The following is a 24,136-nucleotide window of genomic DNA, read 5'->3' on the forward strand; positions in this document are numbered from 1 at the left end:
ACATAGTAGGGGTGTATGTAAGGCTCCTCATGGTTTGGCTCTCCACATAGTGGATTGTCTCTCAGTGGATGGGTTACGTAGAGTACAGGTGGTCTAGGTATACTTGTGGGGTTTATATCTATCCTAGGAATGGATGGTTTGGCATCATTAGGTGCCATGAGAGCCAATGGGGCTCTCCTTCCAAATAATTTTTACAACCTATTTGCTAGGTAAGGCTGTCCATATAGTTGTGAGTATGGGAGTCTCCCCTGCAATGCAAGGTATCATGGGCAAACCTACTGCAATGGGCACAAGGTCGGGACCTCGGGTCACATCTTGACACTTGGCTGGCAGGTGGTTTCTACCACAATACATGTATTGGATGTGAGGGCATGTTGATTGTCTCATCATTTCTTGTAATTTGGCCAGCTTTGTCTTCATCTTCACTAGCTCTTGACTTGCATTTGTGCCCTTCCTTTATCCTGAGTAATTGGGCCTGATTTTTCACTAGATGTTGTAACTCTCTCAAAGTTTCTAGCATTAGTATCCTCTCGAGTCGAGCTCTTGGAGCTTCTCTCTTTGAGTTGTTCGTCCACTCTAATCGCCTCATCAAAGACCCTAGCTAATGTATCTTGCTGCAAGCTTGAATTGCTTGCCAATGGCTTATAGAGTTTCTCACTTTGTATCCCATTGATGAGGACTATGGAGACTACTCTTTTGGTGGGTTGCTTACCAGTTGGGATTCTCTTGAAGAGACTCCGGACGTGGGTGACATAGTCTCTAATGTCGTCCTTGTCTTTTGGCTTGATATTCATCAGCCGCATGAGAAGGTTATTGGAGTATTCAGGTTGAGAGAATCTCTTAATGAAGGAACTCTTATGGTTGTTGAAGTCAGTTTGCTTAGTAGCATCCAGGCTTGTGTACAAGGTCCTACCCTTATCTCCTAAGCATAGATCGAAATCTTGCGAGTGCTGAGTAAGGTTGATGAGGCCGTTGGCCTCACAGACTTGTTCAAACTCCTCTAATATGTAGTTGTATGGGTCATCATTTGGTTGGGACTTGTCTAATTGCTTAGCCATTGCAAGGATTCTTAATTGGCTCTTAGAGCCCTGGTTAACTCCTAATCTTGCAAGCAGCCAGGTTGCCATTGCAGTGGCACTCTGCTCAACTGATGATTTGTCTAGCAGTCGCTTCATAAAGCTCGCTCAACATGAGATCGCCTTCTAGCACTTTTTCCCTCTCTGCATCAAGTCCTATCGTACTTCTACTTGCTAGGGCTAGCACTCACTGAATTTTGCACATTTCTATGTTCTGTCACAAGCTTTAGGCTTGCTATCCTTGATTGTAGGTGACTATGCCCTGCAAAGCTTCCCACGCTAGTCTCCTCTCCTCTTTCGAGGTCTGCTATGATATCCTTGGATGTCCTATTGTGGTGGTTTGTCCAGGTCTATAGATCGTAATTGGCAACTAGCTGTTGGATTTCTGTTGGGAAATGCCTAGGTCAAGCTCTGCTCATGGTTAGTGCCTGACTCTGCCATATTTACGCTCTTATGCTCTACTAGGTTATTGATGAGATTGATCAAGTCAGGTAGATCCACTCCTCCAATGGTATCGGTCCTTGCAATGTCTAACTCTTGTGTCACATCCTCACTCGGTCCTATACTTGGGGTTCTTGATCACTTGACTATGTTTTAGGGTCTTCTTCTACTAGTGGGTTCATTCTAATTGTTAGGTTTGAGTGAGTTTCTTATTATTTATAGATAGTCCTCAACTTACACTCACTCGGTGTGTGTGTGTGTTCTCTCTTCTATGCACCGTGTGAAATCAGGCTTTTAGCTTTTCTTAAGTGCACTTCAAGTGCTGGAAAACAATATGAGTGTGAATACGAAGTCCTCTAGTCTCTAGGGTCTGTGTGTGGGAGACTTCGCTCTACCGCCAAGACCCACAGACCGCTTATTGTTTCAAGCGTTCCAAGCGAGCTCTAATGGCTATCTCTCACCTAGTCGACGCGCCGTCAATCCTACGAGTGTAGTGAGCTTACCTTAGTGCCGATATGAGTTGCCTCCTCTCTCCCACATACCGGTAGCTCCACGATCCTAGATGCTAGCTCAAGCATCCTCAAGCCTCCTCCACCTCCAAGCTCCATCCTCCATAGCCGTGCGCACAAGAAGAGAGAAGGGAAGAGAAGAAGAGAAGAGGAGATGGTGAAGAGCTTCACCCTCTTGATCCCTCACTCTCACATACACTCACTCCCTCACCCTCTCACACTCCCTCTCTCAAGAGCACACACAAGTAAGAAGGTGAGAAGGAGAGAAGAAGAAGAAGACTCCTTTTGCCACACACCAAATAATGATTTCTTATTCACTTTTTGAACTTTATATATACAAACCCTAAAATCCCATGGGCACCCATCCCTTTTTTACATGACCGGCCATTGTGGCAAGGTCTTTTTTCTGTTTCCCTCTTCTAGCCTTATGCCTCTAGCCTACACCCATCTAATATTTTACAATTGGCACAGGAGGGAGCGTGGCGCTCTTTTACAAGATTTTTTTGAGTTTTTTGAGGCACCTTTTCTTTTAAGGTTGCGCTTTTTGCCCTGGTTCATCTTTAGAGGCTGCCTGCGTGTCTTTGCTCTTTTCCCATCTTCCTTTTACTTTTTCCTCCATTCTTCTACCATCTTGACTTGGGGTTAACATTACCCCCCTCCTACACAGGTGCCAGTCCCATGGCACGTTGGTGTGGGTGTAAGGGTGAGGGCCACATGTAGACTCAGGTGCTTGTGGAAGCTCAAGAATGATGTTCGTCGGAGCAGCTCACTAGATTGCATAGGTGGACGAGGGTATCCAAAGTTGGTGGTTGGGCGTTTTTGGTGTACCTGAAGAAGACGGTGCGGTGATTTACCTAAGGGGAGTGCTGTCCTCAGCGTGTTGATGCAGTGTGCTTGTGCTAGTAGAATGGGGAGGTGGGTCTAACCGCAAGCAAGTCCGGGTGATGTCCCACACTTGAGGACCCCATTTGTGCCAAGGGGGTGTGGTGCCAGTGGCTTAGGGTGACAGGTCTAACCATAGGTGAGTGTTACCTCCCTATGTGTGTCCTGCCGTTGATGTGCCCTAAGCGTGACATGGGGGATCAAAAAGGGCTAGGGGGTTAGGAGCGGAGCCGGTCGACCGAAGCCAGTGGACACGCCTAACTTAAGGACCCCTAGATGCAGTGATCGTGCCCCCTTTTTTTTTTGATACATTTAGGGATAGTATTACATCAGGAGTATGACAGCCAAGTTTAATTCTCCTCGTCGGAATGAGGGGGGAGGGAGGGCGGATGGATTTGCGTAAAAATTGGTGGCTTTGCATGTACCCTTTTAGGTTCATGCAGATGTGGAGAGAGGTGGTGGATAGGAAGGGGTGATTACACCTAGTGAATTGGCTGTCGCTCATATCCTCTAGGAGAGCTAGGAAAAAGGAAGGTAGTAGGCTAGCTCTCATCATTAAGCGGGTCATAGCACAGCTATCAATAGCATTAGGATCAAAAAAGAGGGGAGGCAAGCCATTTTCTTGTGGTGCCGGATCTTGCTTAAGTAGGAGCTTAAGGAGCCTAAGGTAATTACAGGTGGTTATGAAAGCGGGATCTGGACAAGAGGAGAACTCAACGAGGAAGTGCGTCATGGAGGCGGGTAGGCTTCCTAGATCAAAAAGTAGAGCGTCCTCAAAGGAGGTGGCGTTGGAATTGTACATGACGGGGAAGTCATGCCTCCCATGGAGGGTGGCGACCAAATCCACGCCTACCCTACGGGGATACGCCATGAACGTGGGGTCATTCCGCTCATAGGGTAGGGTGTTACAAAATGCCATCCAGGCGAGCATGTTGGTATTACATATTTGCCTTCTCTAGAGGGGTTGGCAGTCGTAGCCCCTCACTGTGTGTGGCACTTCGTATACTTTGTCTTGCCAAAATTCAGCCTCCTCCGTGCCCCACAAAGTGGGGGTCCTTGCGCTGTCCGCCAACCATCTTTGGCCTAGTCGACTGCCAGCCGTGATCACCTCCTCCATCACTTTGATCGGCAGGACCCTTCTCAGGCTGTCAGGCATAAGGAAGCTGAAAGAGAAAGGGTCCTTTTTGATTTCCTGCTGTTCCCAGACCACTAGTTCTGCGTGGAACTGCATTGGGAGGTCTTCGGGGCATGGTGGGAGGAATGCGGATGGCCGCATGATTGGCTTGGCCTACAGCCTTTTTTGGGCTTCTTCCACCAGCTTTTTCCGTCGCTCCTTGAGGGTGGCCTGTCTGTCTAGGGGCAGGTCAGGTTGTTGCTGATCCTGATCGTGCGGCGAGGGGGGCTGCAGGATTACATCTTCTTTGAACCTGTTCATGTTGACTTCGAGTTCAACTTCCTCCCCCTGCCGGTTTTCTTGTGGTGCTCTTTCTTCAAAGCCTAGGGCATCTGCCTCCTAGGGAGTTAGGCCGGCCAGTAGTAGATACTTTTGCTGCTTCTCTAAGCCTAGCCTAACCTCTGCAGGTTGGGGTGGCATCTGCAGCCCGGCATGCAGGGCTCTGTGTGCAATGCTTAATTTCTTCTTCACCACCTCCAACGGCTCCTTTCCCTTTGGTTGAGTTGTATCCAGTAGTGTATTGAGGAAGGCCTGTTGTTGGGTAGTGAAAGCTGTCTGGGCGGCGTCCGCTTTGCTTTCTGCCAAGATTTTTTCCTTCTCCACCAAGGCAAGGCACCGTGCTAGTGCCTTCACCCATACCTCGTTCTGTGTAGCCCATTCCTCGGCCCTTTTGCTCATTCCTTCCATGCTCTCCCCTGCTTTTGAGCTAGGGTTATGAGCTTCTGCTCCTGGGCCCTGAGCTCTTTGCTCATGTTGTCTTGTTCTTTCTTCCCGAGGCGTAGCTGATCGGTCATGGACTCGATCTCCTTTCGTTGTTGCTCCCTCTCTTGCTTCTCTCCTCTTCTTTGGCGCTCAGCTCCTCCACCATCTGCTCAATGGTGGCGGTCTTTGACTCCAGTTCCTTATATTGCATCAGGAGGAGCTTGTACTCCCGCTGCATCTGCACGAGTTCCTGATTCTTGTTCTCCAGCCACTGCTTGTAGCTTTCTTCCCTGTCCTGTTTGGCTTTCAACTCTTTCGAATATTTGGCATTGCTGCATGGCGATGATGCGGGTTTTCTCCAGTTGGAAAGTCGCCACTGACTCTTTTTCTGTCACCAACTCGGCCACCGCCATTCTTTTTTCCTCCTTTGCTCTCTCCAGTTGGGAGAGCAACTCAGTGACGTATTCGTCGTAACTGGGTGGTGGCATCATTGTTGTGTGGGTGGGGGTGGTTGAGGCCTCCATACGCGGACGCTTTTGGTCCTGCCTTGATTCTGCATCTGCAGCTGGCCTTTTTGGTCCCTTGGTCATGGTTTCCGTGCTTTTCCCTTGGGCCATTTCCTTGCTGATGAAGTATTGCATCCAGGCCACCAGGTTGGACACTTCTAAGCTGGTGGGGATGCTAGGGGTGAGAGTAGTGGGTTCAACAGGGGGTGCCATGAGGGTGGGGATAGGATGGAGGGGTGCTTTGCCTTTTCCTTTTGGAACTGCGGGGGGTGCGGGTTCTGGTGCCTGCATGTTGGAGCTAGGCCTCTCTTCCCTTGGCTGATTCCAGGCTTCTGGGTCATCCGCCCTGCACTGCTGCTTGATGGACCGGCGTGTAGCCTCGGCCAGTCCTCCTCCTCCTTTCTTCTTAACTCCTCTTCCTCCTCTGCGACTCTTCTTTTCCTTTCCTCTTCGGCCTTCTTGTATTCTTCCTCTAGTTTTTCTTTTTCCTCCTGCTCTTCTCTTCTTCTCCTTTCAACCTCTTGCTTGGACACCTTTTTAGCCTACCTGACTTGCTCTGTTGTTTCTTCTTCTTCCTACTTTCTCTTCCTTTCTCTCTCCTTTGCCTCCCTGAGGGATTGTCGTCCTAACCTTAATTTAATACGAGTGCACTCTAAACTCATAAACGTCCATTAATTTAAATATGTATTTTACGGAATCACCTGCTGTGGAGTCACCCACATGCACATTAAATTAACATGACGCTTGAAAAGGACAGGCGTCCCGTCAACTTCTCGCACAAGGAATCCACCTTGTGTATGAGCCCTGACAAATAAATATAGTTTTACAGAATCCACTATGGAACCAAAAACTCACGGAATCCACCATGGTCTCACAGAATCCATCGTGGAATATGCCTCCTAGCATCATACCCCCGAGGCGGGATAGCAATTGTCCTCAATTGCTATTAGCTTCTCAATATGGAGCTGGCAGTGTAAGATAAGCACTAAGAGCATGGACGGTCATCCGTTGCACGTCTTCAGCTGAACCAAGTATCTAGTATAGGACAATGAATCAATTGGAACTAGTATTAGTGCTATAGATGACTTTCATGGGAGTAAGAGAGTCAAAGATAAGACATAAATATTATGAATGCTAGGTCTCATACTCAAAGTATGGACAATAACAAATAAAATTATTATTCTAATTTAGTAGTAAGTAAAAATTTAACTAAGAATATTAGAAAAAAAAAAAAGACTGGCCTATCTTACCTTGATTGGAGATCTCTATCTTTATTAGAAAGCATGAATTCGCAACAGAATTAGGAAGATGAAGAATTTTCCAAAGTACTTTAAAGAAAATTTTGTTAGTCTCAATGTCTATCAAATTAAAAGATAACAACATTAAAGGCATACTATAATCGTCAAAAATTAGAGTGAGAATCATATTGCTTCTAAACTTAATCACATTAAGAAAATAACAAGTATTCCATAAAGAAAGCTTATTTCAATAAAAGCATATCTTAAATCTCATATTCTAAAATAATTCATATTAAAAAATAAATAAATTAATAGTACTAAGGATAATGATCTAATTATTACTAAAGAAGTTTAAACTTATAACTTACAAATAGAGTAATAATTTTAATAATGCAATTTATGCTTGGAAGAGTTAAGAGATATCTTGTAACATACTGCAATTGCTGTAAAAAATTCTGTGCTCTGAATCTTGACGTTTTGACATCACCATCAAATCCAGAGCGTGCAAAAACCCCTAAAACGACTCTTGAAGCTCTCAATTTTGATTCCAAATGAGAGAGAAATGGAAAAAACTAAGTTTTCACCCTATTATCCTATTTTGCCGTGATCCTGTTGCTTTAATAAAGAAAGCTAGAAAAGCCTTCTAAACTTAACCACATTAAAAAAATAACAAGTATTCAATTAAGAAAGCTTTTTTCAATAAAAAGCATATCTTAAATCTCATATTCTAAAATAATCTATATTAATAAATAAATAAATTAATAGTACTAAGGACAATGATCTAATTATTACTTAAGAAGTTTAAACTTATAACTTACAAATAGAGTAATAATTTTAATAATGAAATTTACGCTTGGACTTACGCTAACGCCTAGTGCTACCCAAAGCCACCGCTGCTCGCTCTATACATCAACTGAAGCATTCACAATTGTTTATAAATAAAATAAACAAACAATAGTGAATACCTAGTATTATTTAGCTACAAAATAAATAAATAGATTGGAACTCTGTCCTAATCTTAATTTAATATGAGTGCACTCTAAACTCATAAACGTCCATTAATTTAAATATGTATTTTGCAGAATCACTCGTTGTGGAGTCACCCACGTGCACATTAAATTAACATGACGCTCGACAAGAATAGGCGTCCCCATCAACTTCTCGCACAAGGAATCCACCTTGTGTACGAGCCCTAGCAAATAAATATAGTTTTACGGAATCCATTGCAAAACCTCACGGAATCCACCATGGAATAAAAAAACTCACAAATCCACTGTGGTCTCATGAAATCCACCGTGGAATATGCCTCCTGGCATCAACTAAGAGCTATAAAATGTACTAGCTAATGAATCATTCTGATAGATTGAAACATAACCGTTGTAGGCATGATCCATCCATAACACTATACTAGACTGAAATCACCTTATAGAATTAGCTTCAATGAAAACATCTAACCAAATGCATGTTAGCTAAATGCATGTAGGATCATGAAGAGGGTGAATCCTTTAAACAAAAGAAAATTAAAAGAGAAAAACTAAACATTAAAAAAAAGAAAACAACAACAAAAGGGCTATAATACGTCCTCTCTTCCTGCTTTTGAAAGCTTTTAAGAAATACGGGCCTTTACACATGTTGTGCATGTATGATGCATCCAAGCTGTTGCATCTCTAAGCTGGCCTCTAGAGTCCAGAGTCCATGGGTGGAAGGAATCATTATATTTATTGTTTATTGTACCTATTTATCTATATGCAATAGAAATTAAGGTGTGCAAAATGCAGCTAATTGGGATGGCAACAAAGTCCCTGTATGCAATGGAAATTAAGGTGCGCAAAGTGCAGGTAATTATGATGGCAACACAAGCCTCATATGGTCCGTAAAATGGCATGGCATCAGGTATCTGCCAAGTTATGGGAAAGAGGAGAAGATGTTGAGGCATGCATATATGGGAAAAGAGGAGAAGACATTGAGGCATGCATATATGGGAAAAGAGAAGAAGACGGCTTGCCTTGCATATTTAAAGCATGTCGACATGGTGTTGGCTTCACACGGAAAATGTTGCAATCAAAAGCTCATGCTCATTGGTAAGGAGGACTTCCGTAGAGCCATATTAGGGAGAAGTTGACCAAGGTTTTAGGGTGCAAAAGAGAAGAGTCAAGGTATATGAATCCATGTTCAATCTTGAGGAGAAGTCAAGGAAGGTTTCGGGTATAGAGAAGATAGTCAAGGGCTAGAGTCCATAATCGCACCTCAATCGTAGGCCTTGTTCATGGCATGGTGACAGGGTTTAACTTCGCTTTTCGTAAATTTTAAAAAAAGGAGGATCTTTAGAGAGAGAGAGAGAGAGAGAGAGAGAGAGAGAGAGAGAGAGAGAGAGAGAGAGAGAGAGAGAGAGAGAGAGAGAGAGAGAGAGAGAGAGAGAGAGAGAGAGAGAGAGAGAGAGAGAGAGAGAGAGAGAGAGAGAGAGAGAGAGAGAGAGAGAGAGAGAGAGAGAGAGAGAGAGAGAGGATTTCATTTAATGATTAGACATCAAGAGAAAGAAGATAAATTTTGAAAACTAAAAGAGAGCAATCATAAACATGGGTGTGCCTTGAATAGGGTAAAGAGGGCTTATCAATTAATAATGAGCCATATAATGCAATTACATTACTATCATCATTTCTTAGGCTTATCCACTAATATCAAATTACCTATCTTAGGTCAATTACACACCACCAAGCTCACACACACCCAAGTTAAAAATTTGAAAGATTGTCCATCAAGATTGTTTACTAGCCCACCCAATGTCTCAAAGTGATTCCTATCTTAGTGGTTGAACCAATTTCCTTCTTCTATAATGGTGGAGGTCCAAATCTCACTAAGTCAAACAAATTTTATTGGAGTAGATATATAACGGTGTGTGCTTGGGCAAGGATGATGTACAGTAACTAGGCAGGGAATATTGCTTGCCTAAACATGTCCATAGCTCATGAATTGTGGTGCCAATTGAAAATTTCCATTTGTTGATGCACCCTTCTTTTTTTTTTGGTGAATGTGGGTTCCTCCTAGTGTGTAACTGACCTTAGTTACATAACCAAGTGAGCATATTGTGTACATATGAGTTCTCTACAAAATCATTAGTTTCTCTCTACTTATGACAAATTCTTTTCATATGTGATTGAATTTGGGTTAGCTTTAGTTATCTCACAAGGCTGATTGTACAAATAGCTATTGAGCTTTTTATTTGGGCTTAAAAGGTTGAGTGTATATAGAGATTCCCTCTCTTCCATCTATAAATGGTATGTGCATGTGGGCATGGAAATAAAACTCAAAAATCATGTGATAGTTGAAACACCATGTTCCAAATACATAAGGACATCACCTTTCTCTTTCTTAGTTGAAGAGTTCTGGAAGAAGCAAAAAGAAACAAGAAATACACACAATATTGAACCAACCTTGAAATAGGTCAATATTTACATCAAACTATTCTATCTTGATCTCCTCTAGGCTTGTGTTGGTCTAAAATCTATAATTATCTTATTTTCCATTGGATCCATATTATGTTCCAAGAAACAAGAATAGCTTTCCTTGACACTTGTGCCATCTTATGCATCTAAATCAAGGATGAAATTACCATCATAAAACTCATCCAAAGCTACATAATGTTTTTCTCAAGAAGAAGGTTGCAAGCATGCTTCTTTACTTGAGCATTTTTCAATGGAGGTTCGTTCCCCTTATCATCCAAGATTTCTTGGCTTCGATGATGGTCTTAAACATAATCCCTTTTGGACTTAGGATTTTTAGAAATCTCATGCACATTCTCTTCACATTTTTCCATCTTTAGAATTTGTTTGAATTGACTCATTCATTTTAATACCCTACTTCTATTTGCACTAACAGAATGCTCAGATTGTGTCCTAGCATAGGTCCCTTAGAAGTATAATGTTTTTAATTACAAGCCTACCATTTCTCATCCACCATCGCAATCCTATTTAAATAGTTGTGGGCAAACTAGCTAGTGCCCTTAAGAGATTTAGCAAGATTCGAGACATGGTGAAAATTTGACCTCTATGACTAACAATGCCATCCATATCAAAAATTTCCAAGAATTCAAGGGGATCCTAGCTCCTATCCTAAAGTATGTAGGCCTTGTTCCCTAACCTGAAAATACCTTGGGACTTAGAGGCACATATAATGCCTTTTTGAGCACTTTTGCTAAGGGGCCAACCTCACTATTCATCCAATCCAACTATTGTAGAAGTTCAGTAGGAGGGTAGTAAACCATCTAAGGGATAGCATATAGTAAGCTAAATTTGAAGGAATCGATCCCCCTCTATAGAGAGGTAACAAAAGGGATTAAATAACCCCCTTCTAGCAAACACACAAAATTTTATTAGCTTTATGTGTCTTTACAATCCATCTTTCAAGCTCATAATCCCCAAGAATTGGACCTACTAAATAGGAGAAAATGGTAGTCAAACCACCTTGCATGTGGAAAGAAAGGAGATTACATGGGGAATACAAAGCAATTGGAGGAAACTGGTAATAATTCTAGTTAGCTAAAACTCTTCTATGCTTGTCTATTGAGCTATTTTGCATGCGGTTTTCAATATCCTAATAGAATTGTAAGGAGAGGAAACATGTACTTTTTTGAAGTCCTTGTCTAAACAAATAATAAAAACGTTAATATTGAGCACTAACCCAGTTTCCACAATTCAAATATCCTTCCATGGGTATACTTTGTAGCATTCATTACTAAACTAGTATATTGATCTTGTCAAGGTTGATCTATTGAGTAATAACTCTAGAAGATATAAAGGTATCCATGCCCTATACAAGGCATTTACTTACATATCATTCCTCTATTTCCAAGACTTGCATAGAATTGTAATAGCCCTCAATTAGAACTATAAAAATCCAAGTCAATTTTATAAATTAACGATACCATTCTATTAAAAATTATACTTATGAAATATAAAAACTCCTTTTGTGAAAAAAATTTCACCTTTTAAAATATTACCTTCTCTGAATCTAAATCTATAAGGTTATCTTTTTTATATTCCCCTTTTTTGAACTCATGTGATAGACATTTTTATACATAGTGATCTCCTCGGGGTTGCTAAAGTCCTGAGACATGGTAGAATGTTTACACTGGATGCAAACATACCTGAGTTGAATGCTACTATGTTTGCTCGTGATGGGGCAAGTATCCGAGACATTGATATATGGCATAAACGGATTGGGCATATAGATGTCCAAAAGCTAAAAAATATGCAGCATAAGGAGCTTGTTACAAGGCTACCAAGGTTTGAGTATGCTGATTTGGGACATGTATACTCAACATGTTAGTTTGGGAAACAAGCCAGGTTTCCATTTCCTAGATATACATGGAATAGCAACAAGCCTTTACATCTTGTGTACTTAGATGTCTGGGGATCTGTGCATAATGCATCAATTGGTGGGTCTCAATACTATGTGATATTTGTAGATGACTATAGTAGGTACAAATGGATATACATCTTAAGGCATAAAGATGAGGTATTGGACAACTTTATGGATTTTAAAGATCATGTTGAAAAAGAGCTTAACTATTATGTCTCATGCTTACGATTTGACAGTGGTGGAGAGTACTTTTCAAAGGAGTTTGACATATACTTAGCAAAGCATGGGATCAGGAGGCAATTTACTTATAGATATACTTCATAGCAGAATGGAGTTGCTGAAAGAAAGAACATGGTGATTATGGAGGAAACCAAGGCCATGTTAAATGAGAAGGATATGCCTTTGCTATATTGGATTAAAGTAGCACTTATACGATTGTCTATGTTATGAATATATAACACATACTGCAAGAATACATGAAAAGACACCTTATGAGCAGCTATATAGCTACAAGCCTAACATACGACATTTGAAAGCATTTGGTAGTATTACCTATGTTCATGTTGCCATTATTTATGATTCCTTTTCAGTTAACAACAAGCATATGCCCAAGGAAGCTGATATCAAGTGAGATGATTGTCAAAATTGGGTTGCAGTGCAAAGAATGTGTAGGAGGCAAGTCCAATGGTGTTTGGGGGAGCTAGCAAATAATGGAAAACATAGAAAAGAGAGTAGCATGGTGGGAACACAAGCTTACCTTGAAATTGTAGGAGACTACATTGATATTTTCTTGTCTCCACACTTCAGCTTGGTGGAGAGAGTCCATTTAGTAGCAAAAGTGGCATTCTTTTTTCAAGTTTCAAGATCTTGGATTATGAAACATGCCACGTATACATTGTCAAAGAAATTTATTAGTAAGGAGGCATTCCTAGATGTACAACTCTCATGCCTCTTTGTTGTACTGCTCATAAAATATTTTAATTGGAGCCTGGTTGGGCAAGAGCGCACTTATGATTTGATGTACATGCTATATATGTCAAGAATCACGTGGTGGAGGGGGTTGCTCAAGATGCTGTGCCGAACACACACAGAATGCACAAGGAGAAGCTCACTCAAGAGACAAGAAGAGAGATGGAGGCCAAAACGTTTTCTTACTGATTTCTTCTTCTTCTTCCACACACTTTACAATGTACACAAAGTATAGATAAGATACAACATAAAAGGAAAGTGGTCTACTAAGTCAAACAATGCATAACCAACTACACTAGTCGACTGGCGCTATAACTATGCCAGCTGTAAATAGGTGTAACAACCTGAATATAATAAGTAATGATTCAGTGGCCATGTGAGAGTCATAATGACCACCGACGTGCTAAGTGTAGACGTGTGGACCCATCTAACTAGACGGTCCATCATCAATGTCCGCATGTGTTGAGCTTGTCATCTCAACACTCCCCCTCAAGCTCAACTGCATCTCTGCAACTCCAAGTAAGCTTCGAAACTTTTGAAGCTTCTGTGTACCCAATGCCTTCGTGAAGATGTCAGCTATCTGATCCTGTGTGCTGACATACACCAAGTCAATCTCACCTGCTAGTACCTTCTCTCTCACAAAGTGGTAGTGTACCTCAGTATGTTTTGTCCTGGCATGGAACACAGGGTTCCTAGCCAACTGTATACTGCTCATGTTGTCACAATAAATGACAACTGGACCTTCCACCTAGACATCCAAATCAGCCAATAGATTTTGCAGCCATACTACCTCACATGCTGCAACAGTAGCACCTCTATACTCAGCCTCTGTACTCGACAAAGCAACTGTAGATTGCTTTTTGCTGCTCCATGCAACTGCTGCACTACCAAGAGAGAACATGTATCTGCTGGTAGATCTTCTATCAGACATACTACTAGCCTAATCTGCATCTGTGTATCCAAATACCTGTACATCTGTACCCGCCTCATAGAAAAGTTCGTAATGTAATGTGGACTTCACATATCTCAATATGCGTCTGACTGCATCTAAATGTGGCTTTCTAGGTACTTGCATAAACTGACTCACAAGACCAACATCGTAGCTCAAGTCTGGCCTTGTAATGGTCATGTAGATCAAACTCCCCACTATCCTCCTGAACATAGTAGGGTCTTCTATCTCATCCCCAACATCAGCACTCAGCTTTACATTCTACTCCAACGGGACTGAAAGTGGTTTGCATGCAGTCATACCATACTTGGACAACATATCCAAGCCATACTGTCTTTGGGACAACCATATACCATCATCACATCTGATCACCTCAATGCCAAGGAAGTACCTTAGCTCACCTAAATCCTTCATCTCAAACTTCATCTTCAAACAACCCTTGACTTTAGCAATCCCACTATCACTATCACCTGTAATAATCAAGTCATCCAAAATAGATGACTATGATGACCAAACCTGCATCTCCCTTTCTCACATAAAGTGAGTGATCAGCATCAGAAACATAAAAGCCAATATTGACAAGATACTCTCTAATCTTGTCAGACCATGCTCTAGGTGCTTGCTTGAGCCCATAGAGTGCCTTCTTCAACCTGCACACATACGTGGGATGCTCTAAATCTTCATAACCTGCTGGTTGATCCATATACACTTCGTCCTGCAAATCACCATGCAAGAAGGCATTCTTTACATCCATTTGCTGCAAACTCCAACCTTTGGCTGCTACCAAAGCAATCACACATCTGACAGTTGCAATCCTAGCAACTGGACTGAAGGTTTCATCATAATCTATGCCATATGTTTGGGCATAGCCTTTTGCAACTAGCCTAGCTTTGTACCTGCTAATAGAACCATCTGCATTGTGCTTAATCTTATAAACCCACTTACATCCAATAGCTTTCTTTCCCTTCGGCAATGATGCTAGATCCCAAGTCTTATTGGCCTCTAATGCAACCATCTCCTCATCCATTGCTGCATCCCAATGAGCATGACCAACAGCCTCCTCAAAACATGTGAGCTCAACATCCTCAACTAGTTTCACCATATAAGCATAATGGTGAGCTGCATAACCTTCAAAACCAAATCTTTTAACAAGGTATCTCACCCTGCTAGACCTGCGTACCACTAGATCACTCAATGGAGTCTTTGCAGTAACGCGTGCTCTCTGCACACCTGGAGTCCTCACTGAAGGAATGTCAAGCTCATCATCTAAGCTCTCTGAGCCACTGGAGTCTCCATCAAGAATTGCATCAATGCCTTCTGACACTTTATTCTTTCCTTTGTCTTTACCTGTAGTGCTACTAGATGCACCCGAAGATGTAGAGGTACTCCTTAGTCTCCCAGACCAAGGACTACCAGATGATGTCTCTGGTCCACTAAGAGTTCGTGATTCTTGCTTTTCAGTCTGCACATGAGTGTCATGATCATCATCATCATCCAATGCATCACCACTAGATGCATACCAACTGCTCATTTCATCAAAGATGACATCCCTGCTCACTCTGAACTTACATGTGACAGGGTTGTAACAGCAATACCCTTTCTGCTCTAAAGAGTATCCAATAAAGACATACTTTTCAGCCTTTGGATCCAGTTTCTTCCACAACTCATCTGGCACATGAACATACGCAATGCAGCCAAATACTTTCAAGTGTGAAACATCAGGCTTCTTACCTGTAAAACATTCTTCGGGGGTCATACCATGAACTGCAGCTGTGGGAGTTCTGTTCATAATATAAACAGCATATGAATAGCCTTAGACAAAAAATGCTTAGGCATATTCTTTTCAGCCATCAAGGCACGTGCAACTTCTGCAATATGCCTATTTTTCCTTTCTGCAACCCCATTTTGCTGTGGGGTATACCTGCATGTGAACTGTCTCTTTATCCCATGAGACCTCAGAAAATCACTGAACTCATTTGAGAGGTACTCTCCCCCTCCATCTGACCTCAAGCACTTTACTTTCAAGCCTGTTTCTCTTTCAACTGCAGCCTTGAAAGTTTTAAAGTGCTCAAAAGCTTCACTCTTTTCCTTCATAAAATATACCCACAGCTTTCTAGAACAATCATCAATGAATGTGACAAAGTATGAACTACCTCCAAGAGATACATTTTGTGTAGGCCCCCAAATGTCTGTATGCACAACATCAAGGATATTTCTGCTTACATCTCTGTCATGTGAAAAGGCTTGTCTTGCCTGCTTACCAAACTGACATGCTTCACATACCTTCTGAAATTTCGCAACTTTAAATGTAGGCAAACCTGTAACCAACCCTTTGGACTGCATTAATTTCAGCCTTTGTACATTTGCATGTCCAATGCGTTTGTGCCAAATTTCAATGTCTGCAACAACACCTTTTCCTTTGGCATACATAGCAGCATTCATAGTAGGAATTCCAGCATCTAGAGTGAACATACGTTCAACTCTACTTCCCTTTGCTACCAACCTGCACTTGTCATTGAAGTCTTCTACAAAGCAGCCCTTTGCATTAAATTTGACTTGCAGCCCTTGCTCTACCATTTGACCGACTGACACCAAGTTCTTTGTAATAGATGGCACATGTAATACATCTGAAAGACTCTTTGTCTTACCATCATGCAAGGACAAGGGAACTTTTCCAATGTGTGAAATTGGGTGGCATGAGTCATCACCCGTCTGCACATAACCTGCATTCTGCAAATCCTGCATCTCTCCAAACCATTCTGCATGGCTGGTCATATGATTGGATGCACCTGAATCAACATACCAAACATCTTCATGTGTTCCCTTTCCTGTAACAGCATTCAGCATATGCTGCATAACGAACAAACGTTCATTTTTGTCTTCATTCTGTCGTGAAGACGATACATAGTTTCCTTGCTACAACTTACCACTGCGGATATCATCTTTCTTAGCATAACATTGGGCTGCAATATGACCTGTTTTACCACAGTAGTAGCACACAATACCAGAGTTGTTAGAACCTTTGTTCTGCCATCCACCTCTTCCTCTAAATCTCCCCCTGCCTCTAAAGTTACTACGACCTCCTGAAACCTGCATATCGCCAAATTGCTGATTCAATTTGTTTTGCTGGTTGTCACTACCACGTCCTGTACCACGGCCTCTTGAAGAGAACCTACCACGTCCCCTTCCTGAACTGGAGTAGAAAGCCTGGACCTGTTCACCACTTCTTTCAGATGTCTCACTCTGCATGTTGATTTCTTCAGTGATCATTAGAGAGACCAACTCATCGAAATCTGGAAATGGCTTTCTAACATATACAGAAGTTACAAAAGACTTCCAAGCCTTTTCATTGTTAAGTCCACCCAAGGTAGACGACACCAAATCATCATCATCGGGCATTGCATCAATCGCTGCCAATGCATCTGCAATGCTTCTTACCTTCAGTGCATACTCATTGATAGACATCTTCCCTTTCTTTAATGTATTCAACTCTTGCTTGAGTTGAATCTTTCGTGCCTTTGTATTTACAGAAAACATACTTTCAAGTATGGTCCAAGCTGCATATGAATTCTCTGCATTTCTAATGTGTCCCAGCATATTATTGTCAATTACTGCAGACAACCAATACATGACCTTTTTATCCTTTGCATTCCATTCTTTCTGTGCCTTTGTCTCTTCTGCAGTTGGAGGATCACTCATCTCCGGCTCCTTTTCTTCACCTGAAACGAACTCGTAGAGGCCTTTTCCAATAAGGAAGTTCGTGACATGGAACTTCCATGAAGGGTAGTTGTTCTTGTCGAGCTTCTCAATGATGGGGCTTCCACTGTTCTCTGCCATTATCACAAAATTAATACCAACAGCAAGCAAATCTCCTGCAACCCTGGACCTGTAGTGCACAGCAATACACCAGACAGCCTTTTTCATTGTCTGCTCAACAATACATGAAATCTGCAACCTGTTTGCAAATAAACCTTGTGTTTACTCACTGGTAAACACCTTTGAACTTACAGATTTGAAATCTGTAACTTGCACACCCACTTTCGGTCAATACAGTCGAAGTCACAGCGTCCCCTGAAACTACTGTCCGCAACCTTGCGGCTCTAAAACGGGCCCTGAAATGGCCTCAAATGCCCAAAATAACTGCGGACAAGCCCCAAAGGGTTTATCTGCAGAATATATAGCGCTCTTCGCGCACACCAAATCTCACTGTAATCTGAGATTTTTGCTCTGCCCTGCTTCCGGTGCCTCCACAGGCACTATCCAAGAGAAAGAGTTGAAGGATGGGAGAGCTTCTTACCCGTGGTTTGCTTGCTTGAACCTTGCTTCTTCTCCTTTGCTTCAACCTTCGAAATCAGCCTCTCTCAATGGCGCAGTTTTGATACCATGTCAAGAATCGCGTGGTGGAGGGGGTTGCTCAAGATGCTGCGCTGAACACACACAGAATGCACAAGGAGAAGCTCACTCAAGAGACAAGAAGAGAGATGGAGGCCAAAACGTTTTCTTGCCGATTTCTTCTTCTTCTTCCACACACTTTACAATGTACACAAAGTATAGATAAGATACAACATAAAAGGAAAGTGACCTACTAAGTCAAACAATGCATAACCGACTACACTAGTCGACTGGCGCTATAACTATGCCAGCTGTAAATAGGTGTAACAACCTGAATATAATAAGTAATGATTCAGTGGCCATGTGAGAGTCATAATGACCACCGACGTGCTAAGTGTAGACGTGTGGACCCATCTAACCAGGCGGTCCATCATCAATGTCCGCATGTGTTGAGCTTGTCATCTCAACAATATAGTATAGGGATCTTGAATAGGATTTTATATTTTGAGTGCAAGGAGAATAGTGTGAAATTTACGCGTGCTGCTCTTGTAGTATGGAGAGAGTTGAATCTTAAGGAGACCATGGAAGAAGCAGATTTAGGTGATTACACATGTGTTTCGACTGATGAGCAGATAATTGATGCCTTGAAAAGGGGATTACAAAGTGCTCACCACATTTGTGAGTGTTTAAAAATGAAACCAAAAGGTAAAGAGGATAAGCAATGGTGGTTGAAGCCTTGGTTCGAAGGTTTTTTTGATGCTTATGACTGTTCAAATTTCCAGGATTCCGATATAGATGAGGAATTTTCAGCTCCTACAAATGATGGAGTGGATTCAGAGGAGGATGTATCCACAAGTGAGATAAGACATGTAGTAGTTTCTTTGTTAGATGAAAAGGACAAAGTAAATCTAGTAGTGGAGCTTGACAATAATAGGTTTCTTTTTAAATCAACATTGGTAAGTTAACTCAATGGCAATCCCACATTGTCCAAAGATAGTCTTACAAGGGTGCGACAAGGAGTATACTATAGTAAGGAGGAGAAATATCATACTCAAACAAATGACAATCTATTTAGCATTGATTCAGGTTGAAATTATCCTTTTATAAAAGTAAAGAACGTAAAGGAAAAGCACAAAGCTTTTATAAAACACATGTTGTTAAGGGGGGGAGAAAACCTAAATTAACTTCCAAGAAGAGCATAACAATGGAAAGATCACAAGGCCATTGACAAGGTCTTCAAAAAGTATTTTAAAAAATAAAAGCCAAAGTGTGTGGTACTTAGGATGAGTTCAAAAGATGAGAAGAAAAGTTGGTGGTGCCTATGTGGAATACAAGAGAGGGTTTAGCCTCCTAGATAGGCCCTTAGGAGTGGAGGTTCAACTTGGATAGTATCAAAAATCAAAGGGAACATGGAGCTTTACATATGATTTGACAGACCTTGATATGATAGATATTGAAACTGTCATTGCTCTTGCAAACCTCACATATGATTATAATAATAACAAATATGATCTTGATGAAAATGATTGGAAAATCTTCAATGAATTCATAAACGACCATTGAGGATAGGTAAACGAACATTATTTTTCCTCTTTTTTAGTATTATGTGCTATGTAAATTGAGTGAAAGAGGACTCCATTGAGGAACCATCATGACTAAAAGAGTATGCGGATGTGTTCCCAGAAGAATTAACTGAATAACCACCACCTAGGGAAGTGGATCATGAGATTAAGCTAATATCAGGAGCTCCACTAGAGTTGCGAAAAGGCCCTACAAGATGTCCATTCCTAAAGCTATTGAGTTAAAGAAATAACTCAAATAGCTATTGGACCAAGGGTATATACACCCTAGCAGTTCTCCTTGGGGGGCTCCATTCTTATTCCAAAAGAAGAAGGATGGTACACTTGACTTTTGCATTGATTATAGAGGTTTGAACCAAGTAACCATCAAGAATAAATATCCTATCCCAAGGATAGATGAGTTACTTGACCAATTGCATGGAGCAAAAATCTTCTCCAAGATTGATTTGAGGTCGGGATACTACTAGATCCACGTCAAGGAAGAGGATATTCCTAAGATGACATTCAACACCAGATATAATCATTTTGAATTCACAATGATGTCGTTTGGATTGACTAATGTCCCTGCCACCTTTAACAGGTTAATGCATGACATTTTTTAGACCATATGTTGATGATTTTGTACTTTTCTTCTTTGATGACACCTTGGTTTATTCCAAGGAAGAGGAGGATCATGTGTCCCAAGTCTACATCATCGTTGAGACCATGAGGACTCATAAGCTCTATGCTAAGAAGAAAAAGTGTGCCTTCCTTAAAAAGCAGATCGAATATCTTGGATTTATTTTGTCAAATGAAGGAATATCTATAGATCCTACAAAGGTTAAGGATGTCCAAGAGTGGCCTCCACCAACTATTGTTAAAGAAGTGCATAGCTTTCTGTGACGTGTCCCCCTGTCCACTTGTAGGACACGTCCTAGCAGCCCATCGGGAAGAGAGTCTAGAAAGAACCACCCAGTACCCACAAGGAGTGTCACGGGGTTTGCCATCAAGGCCTTCCCAAGTCTGCCACAAAACGGAAGCATCTGGCCGTTCCCACTTAGGACCGACCTGAATTAGGGTTTTCCTAATAGTAAGTTTCTAGGAAGTAGCTAGCGTCGAGCCCCAGACAAACCACTTTGCACAGAAACATCAGGGTCGAAGTGAATTTATATTGCACTTGGTTCAAGGAGAATGGAAAATGAGAAGGATGCGAAGCTCGACCTCTCTACCCATAAGAAGGCATAGTCCCGTTCCGTTCCCCTAAAACAACATAAATCGGGACTCTAACTCTATTGATTCTAGGTCATTGCTACCTTGCTGTCAATTCCTTCGAGAAAAGTTCCTGGCCAACCGGGACCACCCTTCCGTAGGATGGACCTAGAGTCACATCCACCACACTTTCCTCGGGTTGCTTAGTTATCTAATTACCTACCACATTTAGTTTAACAAGCAAAAACAGCTTCCTTAATTAACCAATTAATAACTAGTTCCTTCACATAACTTAGGCACTGACACAAAAAAACAATGTCAAGCAAGTTCCTTTTTTAACATTTGATCTTTATTTATCATAGTCTTTGGAATACATCAAATAACTTGCCCGAAGGCTATCCCAGCATTCCTCAGGGATCGCTATTTCGAGTTCCACCCGTTGACTAGTATGCGGGCCTCGAGATCCCATCTCGAGTCACGTCTGCCTCTTGTGTAGGATCCGGAGCAAGGAATTTACGGCCAGAGCCTCCCCTGGCACCCAAGCATCCTTCTGCTCCAAGTAGCACCCATGGAGAGACCTCTCGCGGTGGGTCGGTCCACGTACCCGGCGCGGCTAACAACCCCCTTGGATAGGGTCAGGTAGACAGTCGGAGGTAACTGATACTGCCTCTCCCTCTAGGCTTTTAACCTGAAGCATTAGTTGTTTTTCTTGAATTAGTTTCTTGAGCAAAGAAGTACAAATAGTGCACCTAAGTGTACAATCACGAGCATTCCAGTGGTCATTCATACAGCCAACTACTAAGGTGTGATTCCTTTCCCCCGAACACTTCCAGCATTTGATCCTGGATCATTCGCGACTTGGCAAGATCCCAAAGGTTTAGCAAGCTGGGTTGCTTGTTTACCCTTTTTCCTTGGGTTATGGTTTATACCCTGTTGATCCAGATTGCCACTACCTTAGGTTTCCATATATTATAGTTCAATAGCTCCTAGACAACCCCGTCGTCCTAACTTGGTTGGTCAAATTGCTTCTTGGCAATTCACCACTGTCCTAAACTTGATAAAATAGTTCCCAAGAGGGAGTGTTGTAGTAGGGCCAACCTTGATCTAAGGTGCAGTGGTACTAACTTGTGATTCAGTCGCAAGAGCATAGGACCTTGCAGGCATGTTGCACGAGATAGGTGTCAGTACCTAACTTATGGGATCGCATCTCTCATCATATGGTATTTCTTGATCAAGAATACCTTTGATCAAGATATAGGGTTTGGGAGTCCTATTGACCCAATCCAAAACCCTAACCCTACTAGGCTGATAAATGTTTTGGCCCTAGGGTCCCTAAATTCCTTGCGGAAGTCTAGTATTTGGTCATCTGATCCTTAGGGTGAGAACCCTAGATAATTCCTGCATGGTTAACCCTAACATTTGTGAATGTGGGTTGAACTCTTAAGATTGAAAATATTAAATCGGCAACCTAAGTGTGATACTAAGCAGAATTTTAACATAACTTAACCTAACCCACCACCTTGGGGCGATCGTCGTATGCTAACTATTCATGCCTTTATGAATCTCATGTGAGTTACTCAATTACACAGGATTTACTTAAGTGATCTAACTATCTTACGAATAAAGATGATCCTTCCTTTAGAGATGTAAATACTTCCCTCTAAACTTTGCAAGTACCTTCCTTAAAAGATGAAAGTAACTACAAGATCTATGCGATGTATCATTCCATGCAATTTCAAGACCATAGGCCTTCCACCTTTATGCAATTACGGAATCTACAATGATCTTTCTTTTCCTTGCCCTATGCGAAATTGATTGACATTCAGAGCTATTTCTTATAACCCCTATGTTCATGCATCGAATTCAAAGTTTTAGTATTTTAATGAAGATGCGTCCTTTCCCCATTTCGAACTTTAATAAAATAACTCTATGCATGGATGCATCATTCTTTCATGACCAGATGCCAATGAATACATCATTGGTTTAATCCTTCCTTTATCACTTAACTCAACCTAAAATGTAACTGTCATTACATGGGAATTGCATACTATATGTTTTTTGTCAAAGTTCATAAATCTTTTCCTTTCATTGCAACTATTTAGACATAATTTAGTGACCGTCTACAATTATCTTATACACGAGTCACAACTAGGAATTTATTACGTAAGTGCATTATGTGTTATATGCCCTATACTTTGCATGATGCAACAAGGATGCCTTTGCACAATTTCATCTTTTAGCTTATGCATCATACGTTCAAAAATGCGAGTACCCTTGACCATGGAAGTGCAAGCAAATGCAAGTACTCGTCATGCAACTGAACTTTGTAAATCAAACAAGCATATATATTTTCCAATGCATTTAAGTTTCCCTATGTGAATCAAAACATGCTTTAAGCATCCTTTCCATGCGGGGATATTTTTGGGAACCTGGGCATTCAATATCGGGGCGCTGTCCACTCTCGTACTTTGGGTGGAAGCTCTCGCATGCGCTCCTCTAAGCTTTAGCTTAGGAGCCATTGATGAAGTAAATTTCATCTCAGTGAACTCTCCTTTGGATCCCTTACGAGTTTCGAAGTTACTACTACCCGAGATCTCCTTCCCTGCACAGGAAACAGGCCTTGCAAGACACGGTCTAAACCTGGGAGCCGCGGGTGAACTTGGTCTAGAGAAGCTTCTCAAGCTTCTGGATGGACAGAGATGACGTGTGAAGACGTGATGGTGAAGATGATTGGAGTGATGATGGTGAGGATGACGATGAGGATGATGATGATGATGGTGTTGGCGGTGGCAGCAACTGGATAATGACGGTAGTAGCAGCTCTATGGCGGGCAGCTCAGATAATGCCCCTCTCAAGCTTGGGAGGGGGGATTTTTATAGGGTGAAGGTGTGGGGGGGAGGGATGTGGGGATGGCCACACAGGTGGCAGTTTGCATGCTCTTCTCCCCATGCCCCTCCACAAGCTCCTACACACACTCTCTCTGCCCGCCATGCAACGGGTGAAGGAGAGAGAGTTTGCATGCTCTCCTCCCCATGCCCCTCCACAAGCTCCTACACACACACTCTCCCCCCGCCATGCAACGGGTGAAGGAGAGGGAGTTTATAAAAAAAAATTACAAATAACTCATTATCCTTTTTCTTTGGGGGGGGGAGTTCCTACGGTGGTTTGCGGTTTTGAGCCACGGTTTCATATGCACAACGCAGGGGATGGTATTGTTAATACACAAGGATGG

This window comes from Lygodium microphyllum, chromosome 4 (assembly GCF_053477565.2).
Source record: "Lygodium microphyllum isolate KBCC chromosome 4, Lygodium_microphyllum_v1.1.10, whole genome shotgun sequence".
In the NCBI taxonomy this organism is placed as follows: Eukaryota; Viridiplantae; Streptophyta; class Polypodiopsida; order Schizaeales; family Lygodiaceae; genus Lygodium; species Lygodium microphyllum.